Below are 13,960 nucleotides of genomic sequence, written 5' to 3' on the forward strand. Positions count from 1 at the left end.
CTTCTTGAATAACTCCTTGGTGTACTTCGCTTGAGAGACAAAGGTGCCTTCCTTAGTTTGCTTGATTTGCAAACCAAGAAAGAACTAGAGATCACTCATCATAGACATCTCAAACTTCTCCGACATTAGCTTCCCAAACTTCTCAGTAAAATGAGGGTTAGTTGATCCAAATATAATATCATCGACATAAATTTGGCACACAAATAATTCTCCATTAACCATTTTAATGAAAAGAGTAGAATCAATTTTTCCAATCTCAAAGCCTTTTTCAATAAGGAACTTGGTCAAGCATTTATACCATGCTCTAGGAGCTTGTTTAAGACTATAATGAGCTTTGTGAAGTTTGTAAACATGATTAGGTTTCTTAGGATTGACAAAGCCGGGAGGTTGTTTAACATAAATTTCCTCCTCAATTTCACCATTTAGAAAAGCACTTTTAATGTCCATTTGGTACAAGGTGATATCATGGTGATTAGCATAGGCAAGTAAGATGTGAATGGACTCAAGTCTAGCAACAGGGGCATATGTCTCACCATAGTCCATACCTTCGACTTGAGTGTAGCCTTGGGCGACGAGACGTGCTTTGTTGCGAACTACTTGTCCATCTTCATCTTGCTTGTTGCGAAACACCCATTTGGTATTGATGATGTTATGGTTGTTGTCAGGCTTCTCGACCAATGGCCACACTTGGTTTCTCTCAAAGTTGTGTAGTTCTTCGTGCATTGCGTTTATCCAATCCGGATCTTCCAATGCTTCTTCAACCTTCATAGGTTCAATGCTAGATATGAATGAATAATGTTCACAAAAGTTAGCCAAACGAGATTTAGAGCGTGTAATTCTCCCGGTTTGGATATCATTGTAGATTAGCTCGACGGGATGGTCTCTAGAAACTCTTGCTCGGACTCGTGAGAGCTTTTGCTTTGATCGGGGTGGAACATCTTCTTCATCATCTTGTTCTTCTTCTTGGCCTTCATCGTTGTTGACGTTGTCGTTCTCTTGTCGTGGTGGAGAAGGAGGTTGATGCGGTTCATCTTGGTGTACTTCCTCGTTTTCTTCATCTTGGTGTGTCCCGCTTGTGGATGCTTCCATATCAACTCTTTGTTCACCTTGTCATGAGGTAGAAGCTTCCACTTGGACGGATGAGGTACTCTCCTTCACCTCCGTTGGACGAACCTTGCCAATAGACAAGTCTTGGATTGCTTCTGAAGGATCTTTATCTCCTACATCAATTGGAAATTGCTCTACTTGCGAGCCGTTAGATTCATCAAACTTCACATCTACCGTCTCTTCAACCTTTTGGGTGAAATTGTTGTAGACACGGTAAGTGTGAGAGTTTGAGCCATAACCAAGTAGGAAACCTTCATGAGATTTAGGAGAAAATTTAGAACGACGATGCTTATCAAGAATGTAGCACTTTGAGCTGAATACTCGAAAGTATCCAACTTGGGGTTTGTTACCGGTGAGGAGCTTGTATGTCGTCTTGCCGAGTAGCTTGTGAAGATACAAGCGATTTGTTGCATGACAAGCTGTCTCAACCGCTTCCACCCAAAAGTGCTTTGGCATCTTGTACTCATCAAGCATCATTCTCACCATTTCGATGAGCGTTCGGTTCTTCCTCTCAACAACTCCATTTTGTTGAGGTGTGTACGTAGCTGAGAACTCATGTGAAATCCCTTCTTCGTCAAGAAAGGTGTCCACATTTGCATTCTTGAACTCCGTTCCGTTGTCGCTGCGAACCTTCTTGATCTTCACTTCAAATTGATTTTGGGCCTTCCTAGCGAAGTTTTTGAAGATCTTTTGGACCTGCGGTTTATCATCGAGAAAGAACACCCACGTAAATCTTGAAAAATCATCAACTATAACTAGACCAAAAGAATTTCCACCAAGACTTTTCTAAGCGTTGGGACCAAAGAAATACATGTGAAGTAGCTCGAGCGGTCGCCTCGTGGTCATGATGTTCTTCACGGGATGCCTTCCTCCAACCTGTTTACTTGCTTGACAAGCGCTACAAAGTCTATCCTCATCAAATATGACATTGTTAACACTGAGGATATGATTACCTTTAATAAGCTTGTCAAGGTTTCGCATGCCCACATGACCTAATTGTCTATGCCACAACCAACCTTTAGAAGATTTAGCAATGAAGCAATTTCTAGGTTGAGCCTTTTTAGTCAAATCAACAATGTATAGATCACCTTTGCGTATACCGGTAAAGACCATTTTACGATTATTTATATGAAACACTTGGCAATCTACTTCGGTAAATAGGACATTGAAACCAAAGTCAGCTAGTCTAGAAACAGAAAGCAGATTGTGGCCAAGAGATTCAACGAGCATGACATTTTGTATGGAGCTATCATGTGAGATGGCCACCTTACCGAGGCCAACCACCTTACCTTTGAGTTATCACCAAAAGTGACATACTTTCGACGGTCGTCGTTTTCAGCAAGCTCACCAAACATGTCTTTATCTCCGGTCATGTGATCGGTACATACACTATCAAGGACCCATTCCTTTCCTCCTGCCATGTATCCCCGAAGATTTGCCATAAGACCAAAGTGTCTCATTGCAGCATCAAGATCAAAGTCACTATCATCATCCTCATCATAGTATCCATGTTCAACATCGTCATGTGGTGGATCAATTCCTAGAGAGGGTGATTCGTTAGACAAGTGATTTTGACAATAATCATCTTTATGAATTCTAATAGCTTCGGAAATAACATCACTAATGATTCCAACATCTCCATTGGCACGCATAAGATTTGTAAGCTCAAATAGACAATCACCAAACTTAGGATCATTAGAATTCATCTTACTCAAGGCAATAGACTTATGGAGAATTTCATCTAGATTTTGCAAGGAATAATTTGGAAATATTCCTCAAGAAATTTCCATATGGTGTAGGCACATTCAAGAGTAGGCAAGCAACCAATCAAGTTTCTAGGAAAACCTCTAGTGATAATATTAACAGTTCTAAGATTGTGAATCATGCCAATGGACTCATCAAGGGTAGGATGCATAGGATCAACATGAGGTGCACAAGGTCTAGTAATGTACTTGTTCAAATGATATTCATTTAAAATCACAAGCATCTCATTTTTCCACTCATGAAAATACTCTCCATCAAGTATAGGCACTCTATGTCTAAGACTCCCCAAAGTAGACTCATCCATCTTCCTCCAATGGTGATGAAACCAAAGCAATGGAGACCAAAGCTCTGATACCAATTGAAAGTATTGAGAATAGGGGTCTAGAGGGGGGTGAATAGACACTCAACACACAAAGTTGGCAGTTTTTAATCTCTTTAAGTTAAAGTGGAGTTTTGGCACAAGTTTAACCATTCATAATACAAATCAACCAAGCATGCAAAGAGTATATGAGCAGCGGAAAGTAAAGCATGCAACTTGCAAGAAATTAAGGGGATGGGTTTGGAGTGTGCAAACGCAATTGGAGACACGGATGTTTTTGGCGTGGTTCCGATAGGTGGTGCTATCGTACATCCACGTTGATGGAGACTTCAACCCATGAAGGGTAACGGCTGCACGAGTCCACGGAGGGCTCCACTTGTCGGTGTCAAAACTGGCGGATCTCGGGTAGGGGATCCCGAACTATGCGTCTAAGGCTAATGGTAACAGGAGGCGGGAGACACGATGTTTACCCAGGTTCGGGCCCTCTCGATGGAGGTAATACCCTACTTCCTACTTGATTGATCTTGATGATATGAGTATTACAAGAGTTGATCTACCACGATATCATAGAGGCTAAACCCTAGAAGCTAGCCTATGATATGATTGTTGTCTTTCCTACGGATTAAACCCTCCAATTTATATAGACACCGGAGGGGGCTAGGGTTACACAGAGTCGGTTACAGAGAAGGAGATCTACACATCCGAATCGCCAAGCTTGCCTTCCACGCAAAGGAGAGGCCCATCCGGACACGGGGCGAAGTCTTCAATCTTGTATCTTCATAGTCCAACAGTCCGGCCAAAGCATATAGTCCGGCTGTCTGAGGACCCCTTAATCCCGGACTCCCTCAGTAGCCCCTAAACCAGGCTTCAATGACAATGAGTCCGGCGCGCAGATTGTCTTCGGCATTGCAAGGTGGGTTCCTTCTCCGAATACTTTATAGGAGATTTTGAACACGAGATTCGTGTCTGGCTCTGCAAAACAAATTTCACATACCATCGTAGAGAGAACAGTATTCCACAAATCTAATCTGCTGACAACTTTTCATAGCGTGACATCACGCCACGGCCTGGTTTACTATGAACCGTTTTTCCCAACCTGCCACTACATGTATCGTGAGGCGGTTTTATTGGCATGTCTTATCGAAGCATAGATCGTGTTCCCCTTATTACGGGATTCTCAACAATACAGGCGTGGGTAACCCAACCGTGCTTGTTAGTATGATACCTCAATCTTAGACAAATTCCAAACGGTCACGCAGAGGACGCTTGGTATTCACCCCCTTTATAAAGGAACCAAGGTATGTCCTTATCTTCCCACACTCGATCCTTCCTCCTCCCCCACCTCAAATTCTAACACCCGAGGCTCATGTTTAGGTGCTTAGGACCTTCAATCATGTCTGGATCCAACCTTCAAGGCCGGTGGATGGCCTCCTCCGTCACAGAGGAGGAATCAAGAAGCTTAGGGTAGCCAGGTATCTGACAGCCGACATCCTGCATAGGCTGCCTGCTCAAGGGCAGGGCATCCCCACTCCCAATCCCAATGAGAGTGTCGTATTTGTTTCCCACTTCCTTCGAGGGTTAGGCTTTAGTCTTGATCCCTTTGTTAGAGGGCTCATGTTCTATTACCGGCTAGATTTTCATGATCTAGCTCCGGACTCCATTCTTCACATCTCGTTGTTTATCGTTGTATGTGAAGTTGTTTATCGTTGTATGTGAAGCCTTCCTCTGCATTACCCCACACTTCGGTTTATGGCTCAAGACTTTCAATGTGAAGCCGAAGATGATCGATGGGCGTCACGCGGAGTGCGGAGGCGCTATAATAAACAAAGGCGATGATGCCTTATGGCCAAAGGGTTCCTTCCCGGAGGTGTCTGATTTATGGCAACGAGAGTGGTTCTACATCACCGCTCCTCAAGGCACAAACTGGGCGGCCGCCCCTGCCTTCCGCTCGGGCCCTCCGCTTCAACTGGCATCAGGGGTCAACAAGGGACTGGACTGTGGGCCTACTAATGACGTGCCGACATTGCAGAGCCGCATTCGGGATCTTCTTGACAGGGATGTCAACCTCATTAAAATAATTCAAGTAATGCTAGTTCGTCAAGGTCCTGCAGTCGAAACGTCGACCTCTCTAGATGTGGGAGTTCAACCCAGAAGGATCGCAAACTATTCAGCACTTCCTCGGCATGACGCTCGAAGGGATGTATCAGTTATTCTTCGGATCACGAATAAAGTGTCCGGACACCACCGAGGATGTGGGCTTGAACTGCAATCGTCCCGATACCCAAGTAAGTAACTCTGCCACCGAACACGTTGTTCATGTTTGTCATAAAATTATTCTGAGAACTATCCGTGGCCAGGATTGGATAAGAAAGGCCGAGAGGATCAGGTGTCCGGACCCTCTTCCCGAAGGCTCGCCGAACCCCGTGCTAACCAGGATGCTTGAGCGCGCACCTTATCAAGTGCCATCAGGAGAAGATGAAGGGAGGCATAGAGAAGCCGAGAGCGGGCTTCACACTTTATACATCCAAACCGGGGGAATTAATCTCTCCATGAAGGGGGATAATAGGGGAGGTGAATCTAAAGTTCCCTCCCCCCGCGGGAAGAAAGGGGCCGCCTCCGAAGACTTGGAAGCGGAGGTGTCCAAACAAGGGAAGAAACCCTCGCTAGGGAGCACTGCCCTAGAGGGCGCCCTCACTTCACAGCGCCCACGAACGGGCCAGCCCTCCACTGAGCTGTAAGTGAATGAAAAGTTCTTTGATAAATATATCATGTTTTATCTCTGAGAATAATAACCGAGACTTATCTTGTAGTCCGGATCATAGCCCTTCTCAACAGAGTTCGTCTTCGGGGGATCTTCTTCTGGAGATGATGGAGAGTGAAACGCCTCCTCCTGCCTCCCCGCCTCATGGGGCAGACGACCCTGAGGTGTCGTCACGGAGGATTTCTCCTGATCCGCTAAGGCCAGAAGTTAACTCTTCGGCCGCCTGAAGTTCGAAGTATTCAGTGATACGTCTCCAACGTATCTATAATTTTTATTGCTCCATGCTACTTTATCTACTGTTTTGGACTATATTGGTCTTTATTTTCCACTTTTATATTATTATTGGGACTAACCTATTAACCGGAGGCCGAGCCCAGAATTGCTGCTTTTTTTGCCTATTTCAGTATTTCGAAGAAACAGAATATCAAACGGAGTCCAAACGGAATAAAACCTTCGGGAACGTGATTTTCTCACCGAACGTGATCCAGGAGACTTGGACCCTACTCCAAGAAGTGCCAGAGGCGGTCACGAGGGTGGAGGGCGCCCCCTCCACTGGGCGTGCCCCCTGCCTCGTGGGCCTCCTGTTGCTCCACCGACGTACTCCTTCCTCCTATATATACCTACATACCCCCATCAGATCAGATACAGAGCCAAAAACCTAATTCCACCGCCGCAACCTTCTGTATCCGCGAGATCCCATCTTGGGGCCTGTTCTGAAGCTCCGCCGGAGAGGGCATCTACCACGGAGGGCTTCTACATCAACACCATAGCCTCTCCGATGAAGCGTGAGTAGTTTACTTCAGAATACTTATGCTCTTGAGAGAAGCCACTAGTGAAACCTATGGCCCCCGGGTATATCAATCTCCATTACTTTATTACTTGCTTTGTTTTTACTTTGCCTTTTACCTTTTACTTTGCATATCTATATCAAAAATACCAAAAATATTATTTATCATCTCTATCAGATCTCACCCTCGCAAGTGACCGTGAAGGGATTGACAACCCCTAATCGCGTTGGTTGCAAGTAGCTATCGTTTTGTGTAGGTACGAGGGACTCGTGCGTGATCTCCTACTGGATTGATACCTTGGTTCTCAAAAATTGAGGGAAAAACTTACTCTACTTTACTGCATAATCCTCTCCTCTTTGGGGAAATCCAACGCAGTGCTCAAGAGGTAGCAAGAAGAATTTCTGGCGCCGTTGCCGGGGAGTTTGCGCAAAAGTCAACCATACCAAGTACCCTTCACAATCCTATCTATCGCATTACATTATTTTCCTCTCGTTTTCCTCTCCCCCACTTCACCCTTGTCGTTTTATTCGCCCTCTCTTTCCCAATCTCCTCCTCTCTTTCTCTTTCGCCTTTTTCTCGTTTGCCCTTTTGCTTGCTCGTGTGTTAGTTCGTTCACCTTGTCATTATGACTAGCCTCCTATCTTCTCCGTTATCTCTCGAGAATGAAGTTTTAAATTTTAAGCAAAGGGAGGGAGAAAATCTAAAAGACGCTTGGTATAGAATTTGCAATGCTCAAAATAGATCTACCAGGAAGCAATCTACTACGGTTCTTCTTTGTAATTTTTATGTAGGTGCTAATCCTTGGTTTAGATATATCCTTGATAACATTACCGGAGGGAATTTCTTGGGTAGCCATACTTTTGATTCTTACAATGCTTTAATAGATTTATTTGGCTCACCACCTCCTTTGATTAATGGAACTATGTTAACTCTGGAGCATGTTATGCAAAGACTTGAAATTATTGAGAATAAAGTCGCTACCATTGAATCAATTGAAAATCTTGATAAAAATATCCATAATAAAATTACCCAATATGGATCTAAGGTAGGAACAACTTTGAAAAATATTAAAGAAAAAGAAGCCATAGTTAACGAGAGAATAAATCTAGATTCCACAAGAATCGATAAACTAGAGGGTATCATTACCAACTTGGGAACCACTTTTTCCTCCATTCAAAACACTCCAAGTTCGTCTACTAAAAAACCTAAGCTTATTTATGTTCCTAAGAGTAAGGATGAATCGTCTAGTAAGGAAACTGCGGATCTTAAATCTATAAGTGTTCATCCCAATCTTTTTGCCATCATTAAAGAACCTTTTGCTATGAGTGAATTTTTCGATCTTGTACCTAAGAGTTTTATAATTACTTGAAAGAAAGAAAGTTCTAAGAAAGATAGATGCCTCATTGAAGAATTGCCTACCAAAGATGGCAAAACCTAGATCTATCCTTGCTTTTATGCCTAGCTACGGGCGCTAAATGATAGCGCTTGTTGGGAGGCAACCCAATTTTATTTTGTGTTTTTTTTTTGCTTCTGTTTAGGAATAAATAATCCATCTACTTTCTGTTTATATGTGGTTTTATGTTTTAATTAGTGTTTGTGCCAAGTAGAACCTATAGGATAAGCTATGATGACAGTTGATTTGATTCTGCTGAAAAACAGAAACTTTGCGCTCACGAGAAACAATTCAATAAATCACAGAAACCTGATTTTGCATTGATTCTTTTTGCTTCTGATCAATAAACAAATTTTCCAGTACTTCCTATTTTGGTAGAATTTTTAGAGTTCCATAAGTTTGCGTTAGTTACAGATTGCTACAGACTGTTCTGTTTTTGACAGATTCTGTTTTTCGTGTGTTGTTTGCTTATTTCAATGCATCTATGGCTAATAAATTAGTTTATAAACCATAAGCAAGTTGGAATACACTAGGTTTAACACCAATATAAATAAAGAATGATTTCATTACAGTACCTTAAAGTAGTCTTTTGTTTTCTTTCACTAACGGAGCTCACGAGATTTCTATTGAGTTTTGTGTTGTGAAGTTTTCAAGTTTTGGGTGAATTCTTTTGATGGATTATGGAACAAAGAGTGGCAAGATCCTAAGCTTGGGGATGCCCATGGCACCCCCAAGATAATCCAAGGACACCAAAAAGTCAAAGCTTGGGGATGCCCCGGAAGGCATCCCCTCTTTCGTCTACTTCCATCGGTAATTTACTTGGAGCTATATTTTTATTCACCACATGTCATATGTTTTGCTTGGAGCATGTTGTATTATTTGCGTCTTTACTTGTTAGTTTACCACAATCATCCTTGCTGTACACACCTTTTGAGAGAGCCATACATGATTTATAATTTTCTAGAACAATCTATGTCCTTCACTTATATCTTTTGAGCTTGATAGTTTTGCTCATAGTGCTTCACTTATATCTTTTGAGCGTAATAATTTTTGCTCTAGTGCTTCACTTAGATCTTTTAGAGCACGGTGGTGGATTTGTTTTAAAGAAACTATTGATCTCCCATGCTTCACTTAGATTATTTTGAGAGTTGTTAATAGCATGGTAATTTGCTTAATGTTAATATACTTGGTATTCAAGATTTGCGAAACTTTCTTTTGAGTGCGTTCAATACTAAGATAAGTTTGATGCTTGATAATTGTTTTGAGATATGGAGGTGATAATATCAAAGCAATGCTAGTTGGGGTGATTATGAATTTAAAGAATGCTTGTGTTGAAGTTTGTGATTCCCGTAGCATGCACGTATGGTGAACCGCTTTGTGATGAAGTCGGAGCACAATTTTATTTATTGATTGTCTTCCTTATGAGTGGCAGTCGGGGACGAGCGATGGTCTTTTCCTACCAATCTATCCCCCTAGGAGTATGCGTTTAGTGCTTTGGTTTTTGATAACTTCTAAAAAAATTGCAACAAGTCCATGAGTTCTTTTGATTAATGTTGAGTCCATGGATTATACGCACTCTCACCCTTCCACCATTGCTAGCCTCTCTAATACCATGCACTTTTCGCCGGTATCATACACCTGCCAAATACCTTCCTCAAAACATCCACCATACCTAGCTATCATGGCATTTCCATAGCCATTCCGATATATATTCCCATGCAACTTTCCACCGTTCCATTCATATGACACACATTACTTTTGTTATATTGCTTTTTGCATGAACATGTAGTTGACATTGTATTTGTGGCAAAGCCACCATTCATAATTCTTTCATACATGTCCCTCTTGATTCATTGCATATCCCGGTACACCGCCGGAGGCATTCATGTAGAGTCATATTTTGTTCTAAGTATCAAGTTGTAATTGTTGAGTTGTAAGAAAAATAAAAGTGTGATGATCATCATCATTAGAGCATTGTCCCAGTGAGGAAAGGATGATGGAGACTATGAATCCCCCATAAGTCGGGATGAGACTCCGGACTTTATGAAAAAAAGAGGCCAAAGAAGCCCAAATAAAAAAAAGGCCAAAGAAGCCCACCAAAATAAAAAAATGAGAGAAAAAGAGAGAAGGGACAATGCTACTATCCTTTTTCCACACTTGTGCTTCAATGTAGCACCATGATCTTCATGATAGAGAGTCTCATATGTTGTCACTTTCATATACTAGTGGGAATTTTTCATTATAAAATTTGGCTTGTATATTCCAATGACGGGCTTCCTCAAAAGTGCCCTAGGTCTTCGTGAGCAAGCAAGTTGGATGCACACCCACTTAATTTCTTTTGTTGAGCTTTCATATACTTATAGCTCTAGTGCATCTGTTGCATGGCAATCCCTACTCACTCACATTGATATCTATTGATGGGCATCTCCATAGCCCGTTGATACGCCTAGTTGATGTGAGACTATCTTCTCCTTTTTGTCTTCTCCACAACCACCATTCTATTCCACCTATAGTGCTATGTCCATGGCTCACGCTCATGTATTGCGTGAAAATTGAAAAAGTTTGAGATTTCTAAAGTATGAAACAATTTCTTGGCTCGTCATCGGGGTTGTGCATGATTAAATACTTTGTGTGATGAAGATAGAGCTTAGCCAGACTATATGATTTTGTAGGGATAACTTTCTTTAGCCATGCTATTTTGAGAGGACATGATTGCTTTAATTTGTATGCTTGAAGTATTATTACCTTTATGTTAATATGAACTTTTGTCTTGAATCTTTCGGATCTGAATATTCATGCCACAATTAAGAAGATTCACATTGAAATTATGCCAAAGTATCACTCCGCATCAAAAATTCTTTTTTATCATTTACCTACTCGAGGATGAGCAGGAATTAAGCTTGGGGATGCTTGATACGTCTCCAACGTATCTATAATTTTTGATTGCTCCATGCTACTTTATCTACTGTTTTGAACTATATTGGGCTTTATTTTTCACTTTTATATTATTATTGGGACTAACCTATTAACCGGAGGCCTAGCCCAGAATTCCTGGTTTTTTTGCCTATTTCAGTATTTCGAAGAAACAGAATATCAAACGGAGTCCAAACGGAATAAAACCTTCGGGAACGTGATTTTCTCACCGAACGTGATCTAGGAGACTTGGACCCTACTCCAAGAAGTGCCAGAGGCGGTCATGAGGGTGGAGCGCGCCCCCCCTGGGCGCGCACCCCTGCCTTGTGGGCCCCATGTTGCTCCACCGACGTACTCCTTCCTCCTTTATATACCTACGTACCCCCGTCAGATCAGATACGGAGCCAAAAACCTAATTCCATCGCCGCAACCTTCTGTATCCGCGAGATCCCATCTTGGGGCCTGTTCTGAAGCTCCGCTGGAGAGGGCATCTACCACGGAGGGCTTCTACATCAACACCATAGCCTCTCCGATGAAGTGTGAGTAGTTTACTTCAGACCTTCGGGTCCATAGCTAGTAGCTAGATGGCTTCTTCTCTCTTTTTGGATCTCAATACAATGTTCTCCCCCTCTCTTGTGGAGATCTATTCGATGTAATCTTCTTTTTGCGGTCTGTTTGTTGAGACCGATGAATTGTGGGTTTATGATCCAGCTTATCTATGAATAATATTTGATTCTTCTCTGAATTCTTTTATGTATGATTGAGTTATATTTGCAAGTCTCTTCGAATTGTCCGTTTGGTTTGGCCAACTAGATTGGTAGTTCTTGCAATGGGAGAAGTGTTTTGCTTTGGGTTCAATCTTGCGGTGTCCTTACCCAGTGACAGAAAGGGTTGCAAGGCACGTATTGTATTGTTGCCATCGAGGATAACAAGATGGGGTTTTTATCATATTGCATGAATTTATCCCTCTACATCATGTCATCTTGCTTAAGGCGTTACTCTGTTTTTAACTTAATACTCTAGATGCATGCTAGATAGCGGTCGATGACTGGAGTAATAGTAGTAGATGCAGAATCGTTTCGATCTACTTGTCTTGGACGTGATGCCTATATACATGATCATACCTAGATAATCTCATAATTATTCGCTTTTCTATCAATTGCTCAACAGTAATTTGTTCACCCACCGTAGAATACTTATGCTCTTGAGAGAAGCCACTAGTGAAACCTATGGCCCCCGGGTCTATTCTCATCATATCAATCTCCATTACTTTATTACTTGCTTTGTTTTTACTTTGCCTTTTACCTTTTACTTTGCATCTCTATATCAAAAAAACCAAAAATATTATTTATCATCTCTATCAGATCTCACCCTCGTAAGTGACCGTGATGGGATTGACAACCCCTAATCGCGTTGGTTGCGAGTAGCTATCGTTTTGTGTAGGTACGAGGGACTCGTGTGTGATCTTCTACTGGATTGATACCTTGGTTCTCAAAAACTGAGTGAAATACTTACGCTACTTTACTGCACCATCCTCTCCTCTTTGGGGAAATCCAACGCAGTGCTCAAGAGGTAGCATTCAGCTCCAAGGGTAACAACAGAAAGAGTCTGGGACCATCTGGTGCACAGCCAGATACACTGATGGGTCTTTTGGAGCAAGCGGCTATCTCATAGGCGCATCGTACCCTAATGGGTACGGTAGTTCAGAGGATTTTGTCCGCCAAAATCGGGTTGAATGAAGCCTTGACTAGCCTATTGAGAGGCTTTGAGGTACGCCAAGTAATATATGTGTATTTTGGATGGTACCGCACATGCTAGGTGTGCTCTGTATAGGTAGTAGCCCCTGAGAGTTTGGTTGCCATCCAGAGGTGGCAAACAGAGGATCATAACCCCAGGTAATGACCGCACTGCTTTTATGTGCAAGCGGCTGAGGCCCAGGGTATGTATTTTCGGCTTGTCAGCAAATATTAAGAGGAGCATGATGCTAGTATCTATAATATGATGTGACTGCAGATGAAGCTGCTGCCGTGGAGACCCTTCGGGCGGAGCTTGCCCGAGCCAAGGAGCAAGGCAGGAGAAGTGATGCGGCTGCCCTAAAGGCGGCTAAGGAGTTTAAAGCCGAACAGGCTGCTCATTCCCAAAGCGAAGATAAGATGGCCAAGATGGCTATTGAGCTGAGAGATGTCGCCGACCGCTATGAGCTCCTTGAAAAGGAAAGCCAAGCGAAAGCGGATGACCTGAAGAAGGCCCTGGAAGCAGCCAACGAAACGCGCTCTGAAATGAGAGGGATAAGGGAGGAGCTTCGTGAAGCCGGAGATATCACGGCTAGGAGGCCCTATTTATTGCGGATGAAGTTCGAAGATCCGAAGTATGCCCCTCTAGATCAGTTGTGGAGTGCTGCAGACGCGTATGCGACCTGGCAAAGAGTGCTGTTGATGTGATTGAGTTTTACAAAGATCGGGAAGACCATGAGGTAGAAAGGTTGTTCTGGTCGTAGTTCAGTGCCCCGACGCGTCCGCTACCATTGAATGAAAGGATGGCCGCATGGGCCGAGCTCCATAGGTTGTCCGGATTGCGATCAGGTCTGTCGTAGATCATCTTTGGCTGAAGTGACCAAAGTCGGACAGTTATTTTTGTTTAGTGCAACAATTCCTTGGTGCTGTGTCGCACATCGACGCTGTGAAAAGGTCGGCGTGCATAGAGGGTGAGTGGATGGCTCTTGCCCGTGTCAAAACATATTGGGCAGGTATGGAGACCACCAGTATTGCAACCCGGGGTCCGGCGGGAGGCCAGGACCCGCCCGAGCACTATTTTGAAGAAGTCCTAGAAGGCGCCCGTTTAATAGAGGCTCAGTGCTTGAAGAGTACCATGTTCGAGTGACATGTATCTCAATTGTAAAAACAATGCTATTTTAG

Source organism: Triticum aestivum, chromosome 3B (assembly GCF_018294505.1).
Source record: "Triticum aestivum cultivar Chinese Spring chromosome 3B, IWGSC CS RefSeq v2.1, whole genome shotgun sequence".
In the NCBI taxonomy this organism is placed as follows: domain Eukaryota; kingdom Viridiplantae; phylum Streptophyta; class Magnoliopsida; order Poales; family Poaceae; genus Triticum; species Triticum aestivum.